This window comes from Stenella coeruleoalba (assembly GCF_951394435.1).
Source record: "Stenella coeruleoalba genome assembly, chromosome: 3".
NCBI lineage: Eukaryota > Metazoa > Chordata > Mammalia > Artiodactyla > Delphinidae > Stenella > Stenella coeruleoalba.
Window position 1 is genome coordinate 100,336,663 of NC_137148.1, and position 25,088 is coordinate 100,361,750.

General features: G+C 40.2%; 1 protein-coding gene and 1 pseudogene across 2 annotated transcripts in view; both read left to right on the forward strand.

The window, feature by feature from the left end:
• The window catches only part of SNCAIP (synuclein alpha interacting protein), a 148,842-nt gene that overhangs the window by 40,892 nt on the left and 82,862 nt on the right, over positions 1-25,088 (forward strand). The gene's annotated exons all lie outside the window — the stretch shown is intronic.
• On the forward strand, positions 22,754-23,742 carry LOC307184868 (annotated as a pseudogene). Its single transcript has one exon. The product of its transcript is annotated as an uncharacterized misc_RNA (transcript).

A 25,088-nucleotide genomic window follows, 5' to 3' on the forward strand; every position in this document is an offset into this window, starting at 1 on the left:
TTTTTTTTTTTTTTTTTTTGCGGTACGCGCGCCTCCCACTGTTGTGGCCTCTCCCGTTGCGGAGCACAGGCTCCGGACGCGCAGGCTCAGCGGCCATGGCTCACGGGCCCAGCCGCTCCGCAGCATGTGGGATCTTCCCGGACCGGGGCACAAACCCGTGTCCCCTGCATCGGCAGGCAGACTCAACCACTGCGCCACCAGGGAAGCCCTAGAGCAATTTTTGATTCACAGCAAAATTGAGAGGAAGATACAGAGATTTCCTGTAGACTTCCTGCCCCCATAGCTGCACAGCCTCCCCCATTATCAGCATCCCTCACCAGAGTTGTGCATTTGTTAAAATTGATGACCCTATATTTGCATATCATTACCACCCAAAGTCCACAGTTTACCTTAGGGTTCGCTTTTGGTGTCCTACAGTTTATGGGTTTGTACAAATGTATAATGGCCTGTATCCACCATTCCAGCATCATACAGAGTAGTTTCACTGCCCTTTAAATCCTCTGTGTCTGCCTATTCCTCCGTCTCTCCAGATAGCTTTTTCTTGCCCACTACGAACCTTGTAAAAAGAATCAGGCTCTCGTCCAAGTACTTACCAGGCCTGACCCTGCTTAGCTTCCGAGATATATGTAATCATATAGCTGATTTACTTTGTTGCCCAGCAGAAACTAACACAACATTGTAAAGCAATTACACTCCAATAAAGAGGTATATAAAAAATAAATAAATAAAAGTTTCATTTTGGGGGCAAAAAAGAAAAAATTGGGCTTTTTAATCCTCATAGTTATAAGCCAAGAAAAAAATCATTGTGGGCAAATGCCCACAAGGACCATTGAGTTCCTTGAAGAGAGGATATTAGTCCATTTTTCAACAAATATTTCCTTTTGTTACCTTCATGCAGTTGAGTTACAGGCTATCCACTTTACACTTTGCTTTACAGGTAAGTATATGGTTAACCATAGTTGATATGCTGTGGCTGTAACTGAACAGTTAATAGAACTGTAGACTCTTGGGAACTTTATCTAGAACAGTTCTGGAATCATCACCAGCTTCCAGTTCCTCATGCCCTGTGGCTACAGAACCCCAACTACATGGGAAATCCTTTAACACACATAGAGACAAAGATGATATTGCCTAGGCTCTATCTGCTTATGGTTCTGTTTATTACTGTGATCAGTTATATTGCCCTGGATGTTTGCCAAAGTAGTTTTTTCTTGTGTATTGGGTTAGTAGTTAGTATCAGTAGAATTTTAGAGCTGGAAGGAATTAACAGTTATACACAACAGTATGGATGAACATTCCAAACACCTTGTTGAGCAAAAGAAACCAGACACAAGAGTGCATACTTTGTGATTCCATTTATATAAAGTCAGCAAGGCTAACCAATCTATTGTGTTAGAATGCAGGACAGTGGTTAGCTAGGGTTGGGGCGGGCAGTGATTGATAAGGGGTAAGAGGGAGATGCACTCAGTTTGTGAAAATCCATTAAGCTGTGCAATTATGATTTGTGTACTTTTCAACCAAAAGCTTAAAATAGTTATAACAGTTATAAGGTAACTGGGTGGGAAAGACAGCTGCTGGTGTTAAAGCAGGAAAAGTACAGAGGGCCCAAGATGGGGTTGAGGTGAGGCTGAACCAGTGTGAAAACCACTGGTATGAGCCAACTACCATATTTTGGAGCGAAGAAAAGAGGGGCTCCCCTAGAGACAGTGATTTGCCCAAATTACACAGCTACTTGGTGACAACGTTTATTAACTTATTTAATGCATATGTATTGAGCATGTACTGTGTCTCAGCTATGGGGCAGGATGCTAGGATGTAGTTGGAAACCAGATTGACCCAGCCAGACCCTACCCCTGTTGGAGTATAGAAGTCAGGCTTTCTAGCTGACTCATATACGTGACCTGCCCTGCCTAATAGACATTTGAGTTTGCACTTTCTTGATTCACGTTAATCTTTCGATTTCAGAAAGCTGGCCATTTCATTTCGTTAAGGCACAGGCTAGAATTTCCTTCCCATTTCTACTTGTTGCATGTTTTGTTATGTTCAAGGAAGAACGTTCTGAGAATTGTGTGTAGTTAATATTCTTTACAAGAGACACTGGTCTTCCAGAGAGGCTCTGATGAGAGCAGAGAGAATTCTTGCTGCATCCTCCTCTGGGCCTGGAGGCTGGAGTCCCCATCATTTCTGTGCGGGTAAACTCATTCATAGCACTAGGCTCCCAGGCTTGTCATTTGATCAGGCTCTCATCTGCATGTCAATGAGGCTTAAAGCCCATGGAAAGAATTAACTGGTCTTGGATGTTTATGCAACTTTTCAGCAAGGGCAATTGAAAGGAAAGTTGCCCTGACGGAGCTGATTGTCTTGGAGCAGATATATAGTGAAATAATCATGTTAACATTATATGACTAGGGTTATATGATATTTTCAATGATCAGCCTAGTAGGAGTTTAAACATGAGCAAAAACACAAACTAATCAAAAACAGTAAATGAAACATCCCTTTTAAAGCAGATCAACTGGCCTTTTATTTATTTTTATACTTGTTTTTCTTTTTTCAGAGTAAAGCATAGGACAAATTCAGATTTCCTTTGGAGTTTATGAACCATGTTTTCTATTGCATTTTAAAACCAACAATATTAATTTCCAGTTGTATTTCTTTTCCTTTAGGGCTAATTAAAGAAAACATGTTTGTTTTTCTAGGCATCACGCCAAAATTTGCAAGTGCCAGGATATAAATTCTGGTTTTATGTTCCAAAGGAATGTTTGGGTTTTGAGATCACGTAAATCTTTAGTAGAATAAAAGTTCGTGTGTGAGGCGGGTACATACATTCTTTGTTCAAGAGTTTAGCCTCATACCATAGACATTTCTAGAGAGGTAAGCAAATTCCATGCAAGGACTTTCCTGTTACTTCTCCACAGGTTATATAAATAAACACACAACAAACTCAACTCATTAAAACAGCGTTTCATAGGCCATAAATTTATTAGGTAAGACCCCTCAAAATTTCTATATTCTCTCTTGTTTGTGTCAATGCCCTTCATATATAGGATGGCCTCCCCTAAAAAAAAATCTTGAGAAAGCTTGATTTTCAAGTTCTTTCAAACCGAGAGATAGTCATATTAAGATCCTTCATGATTTTCCTTCTGAGTAAAGTTGAAGCAACTCTCTGCCAATAATGGTATAGAGTGAAGCCCCATTCTAAAAGGTGATTAGGTTATAAACTCACGGCATGAGGCAGAAATTATGTCTAGTCAGAATGACCCTTGAATGCCCATTAAATTGCCCTTAAAATCCACCTTCCCATAGGCCCAGTGCTGTCAGTTTTTCCTCCAACGTTGGAGACACTGCTTTGTCTCTGCACATCAGATGATGTAGGGCCACATTATAGGAAAAAGTAACACGAGAAGGGCACCTGACATGGTAAGATCCCCACAGCATGAAATAAATGGGAACCAAATCAATGGGTGGAACAGCTAATTTCCTGTCTTGAGTCTCATGTTCATTATCAGGCCTAGATTCGTAGAGGGGAATCGGGAGTGGAATTTCTCACGCTATGTCAATTGCTCTCCTTTCTTTTTCCCTCTCACTGTAGAGTTGAATTTTAGTTAAATGCATACATACAGTGACACCATTGTATCTATGAGGCCCCTCTAGGGCTTTTCTGTGCATAACACACCAATGGACATGTCAGGGAACATATGTTGTCAATTCCAGGGTTAAACACTTGAAAACAACACAGTAATGAGAGATTTAAGTGGTTTGTACCCCAACTCTCCTACTAGATAGCATATGATTATGGTTTAGAATAACTGGTTTTGAAGGTGGGTGGCATTTATGCATGTTTAAATATATGTAGATTGTGTTTAATATTATGCCAAAATGTATTTTGGCAACAATAGATGTTGCAAGAGTTGGCTTCCTTTTTAAAATGTGATTACACAGTTTATATGCCTAAAGTTAAAGAAGTTCTTTATGACTGGACTGAAATAATTGGGCACATTTTACTTAAAATTTTACACACACACATACGCACACACACACACAGGCTTCCTGACATATTGATAAAGGCATTTATGGTTTGACTGCTCCTGGGAGTTTGAGCACCATTTTTTCTCACACTGTTCAAGGGTTCAAATGGCACTCCCTCCCCAGAGTCTGGTGATGCTGGGATTAGCTCTACAACTCTCTTTGGAATCGTCCTCCTTGATCTCTTCCTTTCCTTTCTCTCACACACATATACTCTCACCACCCATCATCCATCACCAAGGCCTGTTGGCTCCACCCTCCTGCTACACTGGAGTCTGGCGCTGGCGTGGTCCTAGCCAAGCCACTGGAGCATCAGGCCTGACTACATGATTCCCTCCTGACTGCTGTTTCCACTCTTCCACTTCTGCAGTCCAGTCTCCAACCAGCTGGTCGTCGGCTCTCATTAAATATAAATTAGCTCATGATACTCTCCAGTTGGAACCGTTTGCTGGCTTCCCTCCACATCAAAGTAAACTCCGAACTCCTTTCCATGGGCCATAAGGCCATGCACCCACAGCCCTCCACCTGCATCTCAGACTTGGTCTCCTCAAACTCATGCCTGTTCTCCTCCACACCAACCTTTCTGCTCTCTCTGCTGTACTCCCTCTCACCACAGGCCTTTTGCACTTGCAATTTCCTCTACTTGGAATCCTCTTCCCCCACATTATGTGTGCCTTGATGCCTTTTGTCTTACAGAAAATGGCCTTTCTTTATCCACCATAATTTAAAAAGTCCAACCTTCTCCCCCTAGTCATCCTCAACCTGCTGTTTTTCTTTATTGCACTTATCCAAACCTGAAAATACTTTATATACTTATTTACTTGTTTATTGTCTGATTAATCCATTGGAACTGTGCTGTCCAACATGGTAGCCATTAGCCACATGTGGCTATTTTAAAAAAATGTTTTTTTTTTTGGCTGCACCGGGTCTTAGTTGTGGCAGGCGGGCTCCTTAGTTGTGGAGCACTGACTCCTTAGTGGTAGCAGGAGGGCTCCTTAGTTGCGGCTCACCAGCTCCTTAGTTGCAGCACATGGGCTCCTTAGTTGTGGCACGCAAACTCTTAGTTGTGGCATGCATGTAGGATCTAGTTACCTGACCAGGGATCGAACCTGGGCCCCCTGCACTGGGAGTGTGGCGTCTTATCCGCTATGCCACCAGGGAAGTCTCTAAATTTCAATGTAACAGATTAAAATGAAATAAAATCTAAAACTGAGTTCCTCAGTTGCATTGGCTACCTTACAAGGGCTCAATAGTCACTTGTTGCTCGTGGCTACCATATCAGACAATGCAGGTATAGAACATTCCCATTATCACGGAAAGTTCTATTGTATGACGCTGCATTAAAAATGAGTTTTCTCATTTCTTTTAAGAAGATGTGGTGTATGGATATATATATATATATATTTATATATATACACATAATATGCATGTATATATATACATAAACACAATGGAATATTACTCAATCATAAAAAAGAATGAAATAATGCCATTTGCAGCAACATGGATGGACCTAGAGGTTATCATACTAAGTGAAGTTAAGTCAGAGAAAGACAAATATCATATGATATCACTTATATGTGGAATCTAAAATATGATACAAATGAACTTATTTACAAACCAGAAACAGACTCATAGACATAGAAAACAAACTTATGGCTACCAGATGGGAAAGTGGGGGAGGGATAAATTAGGAGTTTGGGATTAACAGATACATACTGCTATATATAGCATAGATAAACAAGGTCCTACTGTATAGCACAAGGAACTATATTGTAAAAAATGAGTTTTCTTAGGGCAGTGAGCCTGTCTTGCTTGTTCACTGCTGAATGCTCGATGGCTGTGTCTGACACATGATGCTCAATAAATGGGTGGCAGGAAGGAAGAAGAAAGGGAGGAAGGGAGGAAAGAAGAAGGAGGGAAGGAACAGACTTATATCTTTCAGGAAGAGATATATTCATCACTTTAGTATTTGTCTCCAATCCTTCCATACCCCAAAATAGGATTAAATTTCAGGCTTAAAAAATATGTTTTTTAACATATAAGGGGAGACTTGGGGGGAATATTTAATCTTCATAATGGAATCCTTTTTAATTCCCCTCCATTTGCCATCTTTCACCTCATCTGCTTAGAGTCTCACTTTGGGGACTCCAACCTTCAAATAAAGACATTATCAGACTTCCAGGAGAAAAGCACGTTTTTCCTGGCCTCTGTCTAACACGATAAACCATTTTCCTCCCTTTATCTCTAGGATGTATGCACAATGTTTTTTTTTTTCTCTAAGGCTACACTTTCCAAAAGTTAGAAATATGGAATATGTGTACCTGCAGGTTATTTGTGTAACCCTTCTGCATTTACCCTGTGGAAACCACACTTTTTAGAAGTGTCTTGGCAGTGTAAGAACTCACAGCACTCTACATCACACCGATTGGAGAGATGTTTTAGCATAAGGATTATAGCTGAGTGTTGATTAAAAGCAGCACTTTCCTCTGGCTTGCTTCAGAGCTAAGACCCTTATAAGTTGTCGCTGTGAACTTTTGAACTCAGAGAAACTTCTAGATATATGTAATAAGTAAGGTAATCCCGAGCTAAGAATTTGTGTCTTCCTTGTAACAAATCACATCTATTAAAAATAAGTCTGATTCTTGGCTTTTTAAGGTCTTCTTCTAACTTAATATTTTAAAAATTATCTGAAACCTTTAAATACACTCTCTCAAGCGTTTTTGAAAAATAGTTCTTAATATACAATTGTCTAGATAGGAAATCATTCCATGTACTTGATATGAAAATTATTTTCAAATAAGAATGGTTTTAAAAATAGTGATTTGTGACTTTTGTTTGGTTTTAAGCCAGAGAAATATATCATTTAAGCCCAGAATAATTTACTAAATTATGTTCTGAAGTCTAGATTCTAGGAACTCATTAGATTTGAACTATCAAAATAATGTCAGAACATTTAAATTTTGGAATAGCTTTCATGTTGAATGTTCTGTTGCCGTGAGTAACAACATAGGACGTTTAAATCTTGAACAAAACAAATACACTTTGCAGATTCACTATGCCTTCCTCCAGAAAGCTTAATGAATTAGTGAATACCTTTATTTAATAAGATCTTAGGAGAGAACTATAATAGCTATTAGCGGAAAGTCATACTAATTTTTATTGGAAAAAAGTAGAGCATAATATGTCCTTAAAAGCCAAGTGCTCAGCGGCCCATGAATCTGTAGTTTTAGAGATAAAGATCTAGGTTTCTAGCATGCGTTGCTATTATTTGTTTTTGTCATTTGTAGCCACAAATAATAATGTCTTCAGCTTCTCAAGAGGAGGATCTATACTGCAAGAATTCCTGTGTATGGAACATGCTACATCTTGGAAAACCTACTGGATTTTAAGGACCTTTTTATGCAGTCAAGGTTGATTATTTGTACTTGTGGCCAGGCTGTTTCATGCAGAAGTGGGAAAACATTGTTCCCGGGAGCACCTGTAACCACTTTCCCACAGTTCTTTTTGGATTTTAACATTTTGATGTCAGAATTGCTTTTGGCTCCTTGAGACTAAATATTTAGTAACATAGCCAGCTTTTCCCCTCAAAAGAGTACCCCACAACAAGCAAATATGTAAGAATGCCTGGAAGCGCTTCAGCTGTCTATAGCAGCACCAGTTGAACAGAATTCCTGGAGCCACTTTGGAACTCTGGATCTTCTGTCTTCCTGACAGGCTGGATGTACACCCATCCCCAGCAACTACATCGCAGTTTCCTTCTTGTGAAGACTGGTAATGAATAGGGTTGCATTAGCGACTGAACTGGAAACTACTGGTTCCCACCAACTCCAGCATCCAGCCCCCTGTATACTGTCTCCTCAGGACATTAGGAATCTTATTCACTGTGGATTGCAATCCTCTCTCCACCAATGACCTGCTCTGGGAACTAATGACTGGTACTTACCCCGTGTCTCAGTTTTCCTGTCTCTAAAATGGGGATGGTTATAACAACTTTGCAGGGTGGTTGTAAGTTTTAGAAGTTAGGCATGTAAAGTGCCTGGCATGTGGTAGCTGCTTAAAGAGCAGTACTGTCTCTTTAGCTTCATGAAATTCATTAGCTGGAACTCTACTTGGAGAAGAGAAATGTTTTTTTGGATAGCTTTCACTTAGCACTTAAGTTTTATTTTGTAATGCCTGCAAGTATTCTCCATGAAAAAAAGTATGATTATGTGTACCAGAGGTCCTCATTATCTGAGAGTAATCAGGAGAGGAATAAAAGCCTGCTTAAAGGGCTTCCCTGGTGGCGCAGTGGTTGAGAGTCCGCCTGCCGATGCAGGGAATACGGGTTCGTGCCCTGGTCCAGGAAGATCCCACATGCCGCGGAGCGGCTGGGCCCGTGAGCCATGGCTGCTGAGCCTGCACGTCTGGAGCCTGTGCTCTGCAACGGGAAAGGCCACAGCAGTGAGAGGCCTGCGTACAGCAAAAAAAAAAAAAAAAAAAAAAAAGCCTGCTTAAAAAGTCAAGTCACTAAACACTAGAACATGTTTTCATAGTAAACAGTAAAACACACAAACAAAATTCATGTCATTGGAATTTGTCTTGAAAAGTTAAATTGAAATTATGAACATAAGTGCATCTATGCCTATATATAATGAGATTTAGGTTAGATCTTTAGAATGAATTGGCCGTTAATTCTTTCAACAAAATTATACATTCATACGACATCCTTTATTTTGTGTTCGTCTTTGCAGTACATAATGATGGTCATTTTTGCAAAAAAAACAAATGTCCTTGTGCTTCATCAAGTTTTCTAAAGCCTTGTCTTTTTCTTTTAATAGTCAAGTCATTCTCTTATGAAACATCTGTTACACCATCATCCTTGTTGATATGTTTCTGAAATTACTAACAGCTCCAACTTTTTCCAGTGACCTGATCTGTATTTTAAGCAGTTAATCAACATCACTATTTCAGACTTCATGGATCCTGCATCTTTTGCAAGCTTTGCAATTTTGCTTCCAATCCACTTGCATTGTATTTGTGTTGCATTGAAGGAAGGTTTGAAACATCCCACAGTCAGTGTGGGACTGATTTCCACAGATGTTGATTTAATGCATACAGAGAGATGCTACTTGTAAGCAGGGTGGGATGTTGGGGGCCGAGGGGCTAAAACAGCCAATTCATGAAAATTTTCATATTATGATGACTTTTCTATCCCTATGCAACCTTGAAACTGTGGGAAGTTGGATAACCGGGCCTCCCTGAGTAGAATTATTTTCATCCCTTGATGAAGAGCTGTATCACTGACCTTAAGGTCCTCAGCATGATGTTTTTCAGCATGTTTGCTCATGCTGTCCCCTGGGTTTTCCACATCAGCTTTTCCATCAGTATCATTTGATCTTCTGCTTCCACATAATCAGTTTCTAATGACAGACTGAACACAGAAAAGGGGGGGAAGATCTTTCATGCTTCCTCAGACCTGTGTCAGCACAATCAACTTTTAACCATCCATAAAACTGGCCAGTAATGATTTTGAAAGAGTGACCCTTGTAATTTTCTACTACTGGAATATGGATGCAGTTTGGGAACAACTAAAAATGGAAGAAAACGTGTGAATGTTTTAAATTCCAGCTGCAGACTCCTGATTTCCTAATCGTCACTGATCTTGGTACATTGAATAATTTTTGATTATCATTGGGGATATTGTAGTAGATATGTAGTGAAAATAATAATAAAAGCAGTAACAACTAACATCTACTGAGCGCTATTCTAAGGACTTTGCCTACATGAACTCATTTAATCACCATAAAACCCTCAGGGTTACCATAAGATCCAACAATCCCACTCCTGGGCATGTATCTGGAGAAAATTCTAATCTGAAAAGATACATGCCCCCCAGTGTTCATAGCAGCACTGATTACAGTAGCCAAGAAATGGAAGCAACCTAAATGTCCATGAATAGATGAATGGATAAAGAAGATGTGGTACATATATTCATATATACAATGGAATATTACTCAGCCATGAAAGGAATGAAATAATGCCATTTGCAGCCACATGGATGGACCTAGAGATTACAATACTAAGTGAAGTAAGTCAGGCAGGAAAGAGAAATATCATATGACATCACTTATATGTGGAATATTAAAAAAAAGATACAAACGAACTTATAAACCAGAAATAGACTCACAGATTTCGAGTTACTAAACAAATTTACGGTTACCAAAGCGGGAAGGGGGGAGGGATAAATTAGGAGTTTGGGATTAAGATGTACACACTACTATATATAAAATAAACAGCAAGGACCTACTATATAGTGCAGGGAACTATATTCAATATTTTGTAATAACCTATAATAGAAAAGAATCTGAAAAGGAATATCTCTGTATATTCAGATATAGGTATATAGAACTGAATCACTTTGCTGTACACCTAAATCAACTATACTTCAATAAAAAAAAAATGTAAAACAACACTCAGAGGTCAAATGTTCCTATTTTACAGATGAAGATTCTGAGTCTCTATCACTTAAATGCCTGTGATCATTGGATGATAGAGATCTGTCAGGAGTGTGAGATGAATACAGATATCATTGCCCACTGAGGTACAAAGATCACCAGTATAAATCACCACCAGGGGTGTGTTGGAAATTCAGAAATCTGGGTGTTTTTTGACCCCAGGAATGGAGCAAATGAAAAGAATAATGGTGGAGAGCCAGGTTTGTCCTCTGTTAAGCTCAAAGATGTGCAGGAAAACTACAGTATTGACTTGAAGAGAACTATAGTGGATTAGAATAGAGAAATTTTAAGGCTTATCAGTATAAATGGAATGTTTGAAGTCAGAGCACTCATAGGAATGTGTACTGGTTAGCAAGCGCGGGATCAGATTAAATGGAGGAGGAGGAAACTGGAGAATGTCTACATTTCACTAGATAACAAGAGTGGAGCAAGCCAAGAACTCAATTGGAGTTTGACAAATGAAGCAGAGGGCCAACTGAGGCTGAACTGAGCATGAACCACACTCAGAGGCCTTGACAATGCCCATCCCGCCCAATAATGATATAATGATAACAAACACATGCAAGTGAATTGAATAATGTAGCAACATGTGCTCCAGCTAGCTTCCCCTTGGAGGATGGAGTTTGAAAAGTTTGATAAGGTTTGAGTCACAGACGAAACATATGGTCAAGAGGGAAAGAATCTATGTTTAAAACATTGAGTTTCCAGGTACCGTGGCTTCTGTTGTCTCACTGACTTTGTTGCACTTAATGCCAAGAGTTCAAGGAGTTGAACTCTTGTTCTACAAGTTGGCATTGCTTCCCAGGAGGGACTTGGTCTGAAGTGACAGAGTTCCTTCTCTGGGAAACCCTGTGTAAGGTGGCTGAGATTGACCAGGGCCCTGATGGTTGAGATTTTGCTCCCTTTGCCATACCTCATCTGAAACAGTTAGGTCCAGGAAAAGGGGAAATGAATGTAGAACTAGAAGTAACCCTGAGTGTTTAAGATGTGGACCCAACATGACTTAAATACAAAGGGAAAAAGGAAGAAAGAAAACATAATCCCCATTTGCCTTAGCACCTAGAACAGTGCTAGAAACTGGTGAGGACTTGTAAAGCATCTCTTGGTTGATTTTAAATGGTTCAAAGCTGAAAAATATCTTAAAACAAGCCACCACACATAATTCCTCTGAAAAAATAAGCGTCTGTGTTCAGCTGCTTATTGTTCAGTTATTTGACATAGTTGTGAGACTCATTTTTTTCATTGAAGTATTGTTGACTTACAATGTTGTGTTAGTTTCTGGTGTACAGACTTTTGGTGCATATTCTTAAAATGTTGTATTTAAGACAGATGTATCGTTTGTACCACCATGACCTTTGCCTGCTTACAGTAAAAGTGTGGCACCCTGTGTTTATGCATGTCTCACTAGTGAAGTCATTTGGACTGGGTGCTTCGGTATGAATGTGTGGGCAGTGGCCCACCCGAGGTCAAGTTGCCTTCATGTCAAAAAAAATAAGTATGTTTTCACTAATTTCATTTCTTTTTAGTACTATTATTTATTTATATTTTTTATTTTTTAACAAATTTGAAAAGTGTCGCAGACAGAACAACTCAGGAGACCTGTGTCCTCTTCCCAGCTCTGCAGTTGGAAAACCATGCAACCTTAAGCAAGTCACTTGTCCCTCCTAGATTTAATTTCCTTAATTTGCACACAGATAGGATTTTGCTAGATAATCAGTATTTTTTAAGGACTTTATTTGATTAGGAAGTTTTAGGTTCACAGCAAAATTGAGAGGAAAGTACAGAGACTTCCTGTAGACCTCCTGTCCCCACATGTGCACAGCCTCCCCCATGATCAAGATCCCCCAGCAGAGTGGTACATTTGTTACAGCTGATGCGTCTGCATTTGCACATCATTATCACTCAAAGCCCATAGTTTACTTTAGGGTTCACTCTTGGTGTTGTATAGTTTATGGTTTCGGACAAATGTATAATGACACATATCCAACATTATAGTATTGTACAGAGTATTTTCACTGCCCTATAAATCATCTGTGTTATGCCTCTTCATCCCTCTCCCTCTTCCTCCAAACCCCTGGCAACCACTGATCCCATTTTACTCTTCCTCTAGTTCTGCCTTTCCCAGAATGTCACGTAGTTGGAATCACTACAGTATGTTGCCTTTTCAGATTGACTTCTTTCATTTAGTAACATGACTTTAAGGTTCTCATATCTTTTGACGGTTTGATAGCTCATTTCTTTTTAGCGCTGAATTATACTCCATTATCTGGATGTACTCCAGCCTATTTATCCATTCACCTACTGAAGGTCATCTTCACTGCTTCCAAGGTTGGGCAGTTATGAATAAAGCTGCTGTAAACATGTGTGTGCAGATTTTCATGTGGGTGTAAGTTTTCAGCTCCTTTCGGTAAATACCAAGGAGCACAATTTCTGGATTGCATGCTAAGTGTATGTTTACTTCTGAAAGAAACGACCAAACTGTCTTCCAGTATGGCTGTCCCATTTTACATTCCCAGTGGCAGTGAGTGAAAGTTCCTTCTGCTCCACATTTTGGTCAGCATTTGGTGTTGTCAGTGTTCTGGATTTTGGTCCTTCTAGTAGATATGTGGTGGCATCTTATTGTTTTAATATCAATTTCTATCAGTTTCTCTGATAACATGATATGGAGCATCTTTTCATGTGCTTATTGCCATTTGTATTTCTTATTTGGTGAGGTGTCTGTTAAGATCTTTGGTTCATTTTTTTAATCGGTTGTTCACTTTTTTATTGTTGACTTTTAAGAGTTCTTTGTATATTTTGGATGACAGTCTTTGAGCATATGTGTCTTTCATAACTATTTTCTCACAGCCTATGGCTTGTCTTCTCATTCTTTTGACATTGTCTTTCACAGAGTAGAAGTTTTTGATTTTAATGAAGTCCAGTTTATCAATTATTTCTTTCACTATTGTGCCTTTGGTGTTAGCTAAAAAGTCATCACCATACCCAAGGTCATCTAGGTTTCCCCTATGCTATCATCTAGGGGTTTTATAGTTTTGCATTTTACATTTAGATCTATGATCAATTTTGCATTAATTTTTATGAAGGGTGTACGGTCTATATCAAGATTGGTTTTTTTTGCATGTGGATGTTCCGGCACCATCTGTTGAAAAGACTGTCTTTGCTCCATTGTATTGCCTTTGCTCCTTTGTCAAATATCAGGTGAGTATATTTAGATGAGCCTGTTTCTGGGCTCCCTATTCTGTTCCATTGATCTGTTTATTTTTTCACCAATACTCCTCTGTCTTATTACTATAGCTTTATAGTACATATTAGGTAGTCCTCCAACTTTGCTTTTCTTTTCAATATTGTATTGGCTATTCTAGGTCTTTTGCCTTTCCATATAAATTTTAGAATCAGTTTGTTAGTATCCATGAAATAACTTGTTGGGACTTTGGGACTGCATTGAATCTATAGATCAAGTTGGGAAGAACTGCTATCTTGGCAATATTGAGTTTTCCTAGCCCTGAAAATGAAATCGCTCTCCATTTATCTAGTTCTTCCTTAATTTAATTCATCAGAGTTTTGTAACTCTATTTTCCTCATATAGATATTGTACATATTTTGTTAGATTTATATCTAAGCATTTCATTTTTTGGAGTATTAATGTAAATCATGGGCTTTTAGTATCAAACTCCACTTGTTAATTGCTGGTATATATGAAAGCAATTGATTTTTGTATATTAACGTTGTACCCTGGCAACCTTGCTGTAATCACTTACTAGTTCCAGGAGATTTTTGTCACTTTTTCAGATGTTCTAAATAGACAATCGTGTCCTCTACAAACAAAGAGAGTTTTATTTCTTCTTTCTCAATATGTGTACATTTTATTTCCATTTGTCTAATTGCATTATCTAAGACTTCCAATACAACGTTGAAAATAAGCAGTGAGAGGGGACATCCTTTCCTTGTTTTTGATCTTAGTGAGAAGGCTTTGAGTTTCTCACCCTTAATTATGGTACTAGCTATAAGATTTTGTAAATATTCTCTATTTAGTTGAGGAAGTTCCCTTCTATTCAATAATTTTTTAAATAGTAGCCTTCAATGGCTCTCCCTAGTGAAAGGAAACACAGAGGAGAATAGTAGTAAAAAGAGGTACATATAAGCCATTTGGGTAAGGCTAGAGTTTGAACATGAAATCAGTTTGAAGAACCTGTCATTTGTATTAGTGATGGGGGTTTTTCCCCTTGGGTTCCTGCCTGCTTTGTTGCCCTCCCTGACCCTTGGTCAGTCTTGTTTGGAGTGTTCATGTTGTCAGATGTCCATCTTTTTCTAACTTTCCCCAATTCCCTGTCTGAACTTTTTGGAACTATGAACCCTAAATTGTATGGAGTTATGACTTTGATTTTATGATACATGTCATTCCCCCAAATGCAGTATGTCCTATATTTATTTTAAAATATAAAAGTATGATTTGTTTTGTGGTAAGACTTTTCTACAGTACCAGTGTGGAAAATTTTGGATACCTTTTGTGGCTAAGCTGAAGTTAACTTCTTATAAAAAATCTTTGCTTGGTTCTCTTGTTTCATTCAGTGAGCTTTTTCATTCATTCAACAAATTCTTGAGTGCCTTCCATACGCCAAACTCTGCTGAGCACTGTGGATTATGGTGAACAAGACAAAGGATCTTATCATGGGGGAGGCAGATGTGTGAGCAGATAATAATATTAAGTTATGCTGTGTACACTGAATGTGATTTGCTCAGAAACTTGGCAGAGAAGGAAGGGGCAGGAAATAATCTAAACTCGAAGTCAGGTGTAGGTTTGAATGCTTCCTTAGGAGTTACTTCCTAAGTAACCCCTCAGTTGAGTCTTTAAAGAATAAGCTTAAAGAGTAAACGGAGTGAACTAGTCAAGGTCAAGTCAGAGTAAACAGAAACCACTGTAGGTACTTCAAACAGCGGGAAATTAAAATAGGGCCCTAGTTACTCTGGTGCTGGAAGAGTTGAGACACCAGACTAAGCACGATAAGGCAATCCTGAGATTAGCAAAAGCAGGAATGCCACTACCACCCCAAGGGCTGAGAGGATAAAGGAAAGAGGTCCATTACCACCCACAAATTGGGGCCTTCTAGCACAATAGAGAGTAATAAGAATGATGCTAGTGGTGCTGCCTCGTGGGAGCTGATGATATGCAGGAGACACCGCCTGTAGCAGGGCAAGGGTGTGTGTGTGTGAGAAAGAGAGAGAGAGAGAGAGAGAAAGAGAGTGCTGCCCTCTAATCTGCCCGAATCTTCCCTTAGCAGGACCTACCAGGAAGCCAGTCAGCTGGCAACGGTGCTTAGGAAGTCCAGTTACCTGAGAGAGTGGATCTATAGTAAATAGGCAAGTGATTGCACCACTGATTGGTAAATGAATAGCCAAAGGTAGGGGTTTGGATGGTTAGGGGTGGTGGTCATGAGAGGAAAAGGGTGTACACAGAGCCATCAGCCTAAGCTGGAACCCGGGACAAGCAACAGCATGGAGTGCACAGGATGCCAGTGTCATGTCAGTTTCTGGTGTGAGTCAGACATCCGGAGGAGCTGAACAGTAGGCAGGCACCCCCCCCACCCCATGAGGGCCTTCATGTGCCTGGTGGAGGAACTGGCTCTCCGCCCTGTGGACTTTGGAAAGCACCAAAGCATTTTCAGTAGGAAAGTGTCAAGGCCATTTTTGTGTTACAAGTGGTGTAGGCTCAGACAGAGAATGATTTTGAAGAAGCCAAAATGTACCAGTTTCCCTGCCTTTAGTTTTGTCCTTCTCAAATTCATTCAAGCAAGAAACAATGGGAAGCTGTAAGTTAAAAAATGGTAAGAAGGATGGAAAGGATAAAATTTTACTTGATGGGATGTTTGAATGTACAGGCGAGGGAGAGGGGATGAGGGAGAGGGAAGGCCCAGGAATAATACCCAAGTCTCTAACCTCAGCCGAGTGGAGGATGATGGTGTTACCAAGTAAGGTCAAGTTTGAGGTGGGGAGCCTGCGGGCATCCAGGTAGTGATATCAAGGAACAGGTGGATACCTGTACAGGTGACCCCTGTGCAGGGGTCAGTGGTTGAATGGGAAGAGCAGTGGACCAAGACCTTTGACCTATAGGGAGGAAAAAATTAGACTCTTAAAGGAAAAAGAGAAAGAATGTCGGACAGGTTCAGGTGTTATTGGATTTAGTGGTAGGAGCTGATCTTGTTCTAAATAATTTTTAAAGGATACAGAAGTAGAAAATTGTGGTGGGTTAAGAAGTAAAAGGAGACATGAAAATGGCAACAGTGAATGTATGTAGATGTCCCCCTTGAGATGTTTGGGTAGAAGGAGAGAAAAGATGGGATGGAATCCAAAGCTGGGATGGGTTTTATTTGTAGGGTTGGTGAGACTTGAGGATGTGTGTGGTCAGGTGCAAAAAGCCAGAGATGGGTTTAATCTTTAGAGGATAGAGTAGAGATGGAGACCAAGGGGCTCAGGGCTGGAGTCAGGCCTGCAGAAGGCTGGGGGAATTTTCCACAACTGCCTGCCAAGGAACTGAGCTTATGCTGCAAAGACAGTGCGTTTAGAATTCCAGCCTTTGGCAAAGAGCCACGTAGCACCTTCCAGTTACAAGCAGAAAACACCTCTATGACTGTCTTACGATTTTAGGAACCAGTCACAGAAAACTAGCAGTTACATAACACTATGCAGCCTTCCGACTGGGTTCACGATTTCGTTTGACCTGTGATCACCTTGTTACACACACCTTACATACACCTCACTGTGAGCGGATAAACATAAACATATACATGCATGCAAACATATATGTGTGTACATATGTGTGTGCTTGTTTACACACACACACACACACACACACACACACACACACACACACACACGTACATACATGGCTATATATATTTCATTGTCTCTGGGAAACCCCTTATTAGGCATCTGAGGCTCAGAGCAGATATGACCTGACAAACCTTTCACAATCCATACATGATTTAACCCAGGTCTTCTGGCTTCGGGTTCCTAGGGACAGACTTTGTCATTCTCATGGATTGGCCTACAGAGTGTCATGTATAGGTACTGCCCTCTACTTTACTTCCTGGTTCCCCGGCCTTTCAGCCTCAGACATCCAGGGGCCACTCTTCTTCTTCCAGTGGCAGGTCTTCCCCTTCTGCCCTCCTGTATTCTAATGGAGAGGCTTCCCCAAATTCTGCCCACAAATCTACCCCATCCTGGGCCCTTCCTTTCCACGTACAGCAAGGAAAGACACCACCAGGGCCCTCAAACTTGCAGGCTTTTTCTTCATGGCCTCGTTGTCAGATTCTCTCAGCTTTCTCTGCTACCACATTTTTTCCAGTTTTGAATCCAGTATTTCTCCCCATTCTCGCTCAAGGCCCTGCCAACCCACTGCTCTTTGGAGCCACATAACCCTGGTGGGCCTCCTGATTCAGTCACGTACGACTGGAACCAGTGGGCAAGTTACTCAGCTTTATTGAAGCTAATAATTCCTCCTAGCTTACTGTGAGGATTTCAGGAGAGAACGCGTATGTGAAGGGTCCAGCTCAGTGCCAGGCTTAATCAATCTTAGTTCCCTTTCCCCACCAGAGTGGCCTGGAGCTCTTATCCACATTTCCCAGCACTCAGCACACTAATATAATTAGCAACATTAGTATATCTAGAAGGCAATTACCGTTTAATTGCTCTGGCTGCAGCCAGCCTGAAGTTCCTCTCTATTCACTTCTAATTTGGAGCTAGGGGGTTTTCAGTCCTACCCAGGCCAGTCACAAAATCACTGCCTTAAGAGAGAATTGAAAAAAACCTTCAGGCAGCCATTGATTACAAGAGAAAAGATTTGGTAATTCCCTCCATTTTGTTATATATAAAAATGCAAATATCAGTTTGTTCCTGGCCAGTGAACAAATCAGACAATTTCAAGCAGCATCTTTCTGTGACTTAGTCAATTATCCTGCTTGGTTAGAGCAGCGCTGCTCTCCAGAAGGCGTGCCCTCCCCGATACGAGCTATACTGATCATTAAAATGAACTAGTGCCCTCGTGTAGATTCAGACTTAGAATCAAGTTTCAAGCGTCTCTTCTTAAAAGATATTTATTTATATTACATACTCAATTTAAAGGAGTAAATGCCCTTCCCTCAGCCTGCAAGATTTGTTTATCTTAGCGCTACTGTGAGAACTTAATGCCCAAAGGAAGGCAGTGTGTTTTATTTCTTCTCCTCCGACCCAACGTTGCATAAAGTAACAGCAGCCTCTAATCAAGAGGAACCCGAAGTACTTTGAGCTTTCGAATCCAAATCTTTACTATTAGAACTGCACACGTGCACTTGAGGAAACCTAGATTGCCTTAAGCCACACGGAAAGCATTTACATCTGTACCACTTTACTTGTGATTGCGAGTTAAAGTAAATTCTAAATAACTTTAGCTGTTTGCAACTTGGAAAACAGCCTGGGCCATATAAATTCTCCCTTAGTTCTTTTTCTGTTAAATCTTATGCCAAAGTAAATGGAAGCCATGGAGAACCTTTGAACGCCTCAGTTCTCAAATGACCCCAGTGAAGTTGGATTGGCAGAACCAAAGTTTTGTTTCCAAAGGAAGAATTTTTTTCTTTCCTTCTTGAAGTGTACACGTGACAGTTACCTTCCTTGGGGGTGGATGCAGTCCTTGGAGGGGGAGGACACGGGAGGGCTTCCTGGGTCCCCCTGCCGTGGGCCGTGTTTGTGCCTCTCAGAAATGAGATTTCTGCCATCGGGAGCTCAGCACTGCCCTTCCTGGGGAGCCTTGGAGTCGACATCCGGGTTTCTTAGCACCTCTGCTTCACGAGTCAGTCAGCTTCACTTTTCCCCTTCCCTTTCCCTTTCAAAAAGAGTTGTCGAAAGCAAGAGGTCTGGAGTTCAGTGCCACCTCTTCCTGCTGGTGAGGGCAAGTGGCTTAACTTCTCCAAGCTTCAGTTTCCTTTCCTGTGAACTGGAGATTAAAAATAGTTCTGCCCACATGGGTCCCTCTCTTCTCTGAGTGTTTTATTCTTGTAGTCGTGACCACACAGTTTATTACATTACATTGTATTCTTCACAATTTATTGATTATTAGTAAATAATTTATTTCAATATATCTTATAAGAAATGGTATATACATGTATGTATACATACATGTTACATCATATAATATATATAACATGTATTATGCATCACTGTGTTCTTACAACTAGACCACATGCCTCTTGAAAGCAGGGACAGTGGCTTCCACCCCTGTGCATCGTCCTTGGAGTCCAGTGCTGTGCTGAGCGCAAGCTAGGTTCTTGAGGCAGTCTTACGAAGGTTCCTCTTTAGCCATACTGCGCCTTAGTTAACAAAAGTAGTATCATCAGTCAAGCCCACATTCAGAAAAATTAATTTTACTCCCCTTATATTTTAATGTGTGCTGTTTTTCTAGTATATAAATAACCCCGAAGGAAAAGAGTGACATTTATATTTTACACTTTTGCTCTAATGCAAAGGAACATATTACATGTTTGCTAATCCTCTGAAAAACAGACGTTTATGTAAGCCTTTAGAGAGGGAAGTTTAAAAAACGTTTTTTACCCTTAGCCGTCAGCTCTAAGTCAGTAGTATTTGCCACAAATTGTTCCTATGAGGGCATGTTTAAGAAATAGCATCACATAATTTCTTAATTCATTACCCCGAATTAAATCTCACGTTAAGGTGGGCTGTATGTTGTCTGACGTTTAGGGTTGTGTTTCACTCATCTACCCACTCACTCCAGGCAGTCACTGTGCCTCTGCTTAAACATAGTCAGGAATGGGGGTCTCACTACTGCTGGGAACAGCCCTTTCCTGTTGCAAGTAAGGCATCTTGAACTGGTATACAGAGTCTTTAAAGATCTTTCTGAGAGGCAGAAGTGTAAACGCCCATAATGTGTATTATTATTATTGAAGGAGAATGGAGGAGGCTAATTGCTATCCAAAAATCTGCATGACTTGTGTATTATAAACCCGAGAAAACTTTTCTCAAGAGAAGTGTATTATAGGCTCTCTAGCCTCTACAATTGGGTGTACCAGTTGTAAATGATTAGGGAAAGATCGAGAACGGTCAACAGAAAATCCACCATCTCCACAGTGTGGAGAGGCAGTAGTTTCGGAATCACTCATACCTGGCTTTGATTCCTGTCTCCATTACTTAGCGGCTTTGAGCAATTTACTTTTGTCTCTGGTCTTGTTTTCTCAGCAGTGACATAAAAATGATATTAAGGATTAAATGAGGTTACATTTATTAAAGCAAAACACCAACACGATGTCTGGTTCAAACTGGTGTTAAACAGTAACCAATATGAGCATTATTATTGTGTTATCACTATATTATTATCACTGTTATTAGTATAAACTCAGGGGTGCCTGTTTGACTGACTGCAGCTGACAGTGAGGTAATGGATGTTTCTTAGGGAAGAAAAATGTGGTGTGGGGACTCTGAGTTGGCTACGTGTCTTAAGAGGCAACTGGGGATAAGGGGGTTAATAGGAAGTGTCAGCCCCCAAACTCCACTTCCCCTCAGTGGAATTGCAAGGTCCAGCTATCCTACTTGTTAACACTGCTGTAAACCTCTTACCCATACCCTTATTAAAAGGGCTGGTGGGTACCTAATACTGAGCTCATCCTTATGTAGGTAAAACACCAGCTAATTTCTTATCACTCTAATCTGTATTTTTTGGTCAGGCCAGTATTGTCCAATTAAAACAACTCTTCCCCCACCAAAAGCCCTGAGGTGCAGCGTTTGCTAATTTCCATGGTATAAGTACTCTCAATTTCAAGCTTCCAACGTGCAGTCACTGAGCACAGAGTTGGGGAGAGATGTGCACAGTCACTCAAGTCAGGGCAAGCTGGCTCCAGAGCACCACTGGGTCAGAGTGAAGCATGTGTTGTGACAGTATCGTACAGGATATGATGATTGACAGAGAAACTTACAAGCAAATAGAGTAGAGGGAAAATTGTTTGTCTTCAGAATGGGCAACAGAATTCATCCAGAAAGTGATTACTTGAGCAGCGTGTTTCAATGACGTTTTTCTGTCCTTACTCTGTACTCTGCAGTCATACTTAGGACAGAAATCTTTTCCTAGCCTCTTGTGCCCAGTTGGCGGTTGGGTGGGGTCTCCCTAATGACTTCCAAATTATCAGACTGTTTCTTTAACCAGTAGTTTAAAGATTTGGTCTTGGGGCTTCCCTGGTGGCGCAGTGGTTGAGAGTCCGCCTGCCGATGCAGGGAATATGGGTTTGTGCCCCGGTCCGGGAAGATCCCACATGATGCGGGGCTGCTGGGCCCATGAGCCATGGCCGCTGAGCCTGTGTGTCCGGAGCCTGTGCTCCGCAACGGGAGAGGCCACAACAGTGAGAGGCCCGTGTACCACCAAAAAAAAAAAAAAAAAAAAAAGATTTGGTCTTGGACGTAATGCCCATGTTTATAAAAATGTCTTCCTTCCTCCCTTCCCTTTTCCCTCCCTTGCTCCCTTCCTTCCTTCTTTCCTTCCTCCCTCTCTCCCTCCCTGTCCCCTGTCTTCTTTATTCCCTTCCCTGTGGCAGCACAGTATTTTCTATCATCTCTTTTGTAATCCTAACCCCAAGAGATCATCAGAACAGGTCATAGTATATCTGCTTTGCAAAAATGGTAGAGGAATTAGAAAACTGCTATACTTCATAAATCTCTATCACGTTATTAATGTCAAAATATATAATTTTGACATTAAATAATGTCATATATAATAACAAAATATATTATAATAACAAAATATGTAATTTTGTTATTTGGAAATCTTCATTGTTATTCAGACACCCTCACTTCTTTAATATTTTTTATGAGTGGAGAGGGTCATTTCAGCCTCTGGCTACCTTTCTTTTGCTGTCACAAATTTAATTTTGTTCTCTCCCTCATTACAGTGCTATAAATACATTTCTGAGAACTTTTAATGAAGTGATGATACCTAGCACTTTCTCGTTATAGTTACATCCCCACAGATGATAAAACAGAATCCTCTCGAGAAGCTGTTTTGTTTCCGGCAGCTCAGCACTGGAGCAAGCAGAATTCTGTTACAGACCATCTTGGAACTCTTAGGGTGAGGGTTGTGTCAACGTAGTGAATTAGAAAAACCCAGGTCTTCTCACTAAAGACTTCTTAAAAGCGTTTCAAGTGCCTAATGACTCAAACTGAAGAAGAAGACGTCTGAGCTCACTGATTTGCCATTTACCATGAAGCCCTCTGCAGATGTGCTGGAGATCATTGCTTGCCCCCTTCTAATCCTTGTGAGCTTTGTTGGAAACATGTGTTTATTTTATTCTACAAGGAAATGTATGACTGGACGTTTAGAGACATCCTTTCTTCTGATTTTCAGTCTTATATTTGTCCACCTCGTTAAAAACTTGGTGGCGAATGTCATAAAAATAGTTTATTCTTCTGGTTTCATGTCGGATTCAGCTGGCTGCCAAGTTCTACACTTCATGGCAGCCCTGACGACTTCCTGGCCATCTAGTTCATGTTACACTTTGCATCGCTCTGCCACCAGAAGCTTTACCAGACTGTCCAGCCCTTTAGTGAGCCTCCAAACCCGGACCATCAGAAGCATTCCTTGAAGGTCGTTCCTGCACTTTGGATGGCTGGCATGGCAGTGTACCTCCCAGTATTACCTTATTCTAGAAAATCAGAATACCTGAATGCAGCAAATGATGCAGACCCCTTGTCTCCTAACAGGATTCACATGGATTGCCTAATTGACTTTGGAAACCAGCAAGCAGAGTTTTACTATGGGAAAGTATTTTGGGTTCTGATCGATAATCTTCCTTTAGCCGTCTTAGTCTTTGTTTCTGGATGTCTCTTCTGCTTTCAGAAAGAAAGAAGATGACATATGGTGACATCTGGATTGGAGATGGTGATTCAGAAATTGAAATCCTAAGAGGGGCCAAGTTTAGTATTTTATTAATGTGGCTGAGCACTCCACTTTGGATTTCTCACTTTGTCTTAGTCTGTTTCTTGAAAGACTTTGGCAGCCTGTGCCTTTTTTCCAGCTGTTCTCACAGCCCTCTCTTCAGGCTTCTCTGCTCTCAGTCCTTTCCTGCTTATGCTGGTGAATTACAAAATGAAGTTGATGTCCTTCTGTGATGCCAAAGCGGAAGAACCCACACCACAGCCTGCAAATGTTATTCTCTCTCTAAATGCTTACTGGGAAAAAACTCTGTTTTAGTCTTTGGGAAACAGACCCTATCAATGGAAGGTTCAGCTGACGTCCCCATAGGCCTCATCAATAGATATTATAGTTTCTGAAAGAGGGACTAGATGATTGACACCTCCTCAAAAAAAACTTCTGAGGGAAACTGTGCAAGAAGAAGATATATGAACACAAGGTTATTGTAAGTGGAAGAAAAAACAGTCATCTCAACGTTTGTTATTCTAGACAATACCACAGTTTTTAGTGTAGAAATTCTTGATGACTCAACAGTGATCACAGTCCGGAAGTGAACTCAACAAACAATTGATTAAGTATTTACTCTGTGTAAGATACTGTGTTAAAAAATAGCATATTGTGGAAACTGAGGATCACACGTCCCAGCTGAATTCCTAAAGGTACTTAACAGTAATCCTGTGTTTTCATCTACGTTTTTCTTGAAATGCTTTGACACATATTGGAAATGTGTTAGTTAAGTATGCAATGTTCAGTTTTTGCACTGTCAATTGTGGTACCTCATCTAAGCCAGAAATAGATTTTGATCATTTTCCTTCCTCTAAGTATCTTTAGTAAATTCGGGCTAGATAAAAGAATTGGATGAAAGAATTAGTGCTTGCCAAATCATACCTGTGTGTATGTACAGATGTGCAAATATTTGCTTACTACAGACATTTAGCCTATGCTTCTTACTTAATCACCTAAATATCAAGCTATACTCCTCTTCAGAAAAAAAGGGATATTTATTTTACAAAGAGTTTGTTTCCTGTTTTGGTTATTAAATTTGTACATTTTAATTGGAAGAATTGATAAAATATCCATAATAATCTGCTTTCTGAATTTTGTTTTAATAAAAATAAGCACATTATAATTTAAAACACATGACCAGGATTTTATTTTTTAGTTAGCCAGTGTAGCCATTTGAACTGCTTCAAATTCAATGATTAATAATTTTAAATATCTTATGATGCATACATATTGTATAAGCATTGGATTTTTAAGCTAATTCTTATTCAATTCTTGTATTTTTTCATTTTCCTTTTATTAGTAGACATAGGATTTACGATATTGTAGTTCTAGTGAATGGATATTCCTAAATAGAGATTCTTGCTCTGAAAAGGCTGCATCTAAAATTATAAACCTGGATCTCATTAACAGGAGAAACTTAGAACATCCATGTTGCCATGAAGTGCTACCGAGAAGGGAATTTTTAAAGTAACCAAGGCCCAAATTTTGTAGGGTTTGGTAGGCCAATGTCTGTCCCTTGTATAGCACTGGGAATCAAAATACACACACACACAGACTTAAGACCTTCTGAGGTTTCTGGGTGGTCTTCATGGGAAATGCTTAGTTGAGTCCACTGAGGA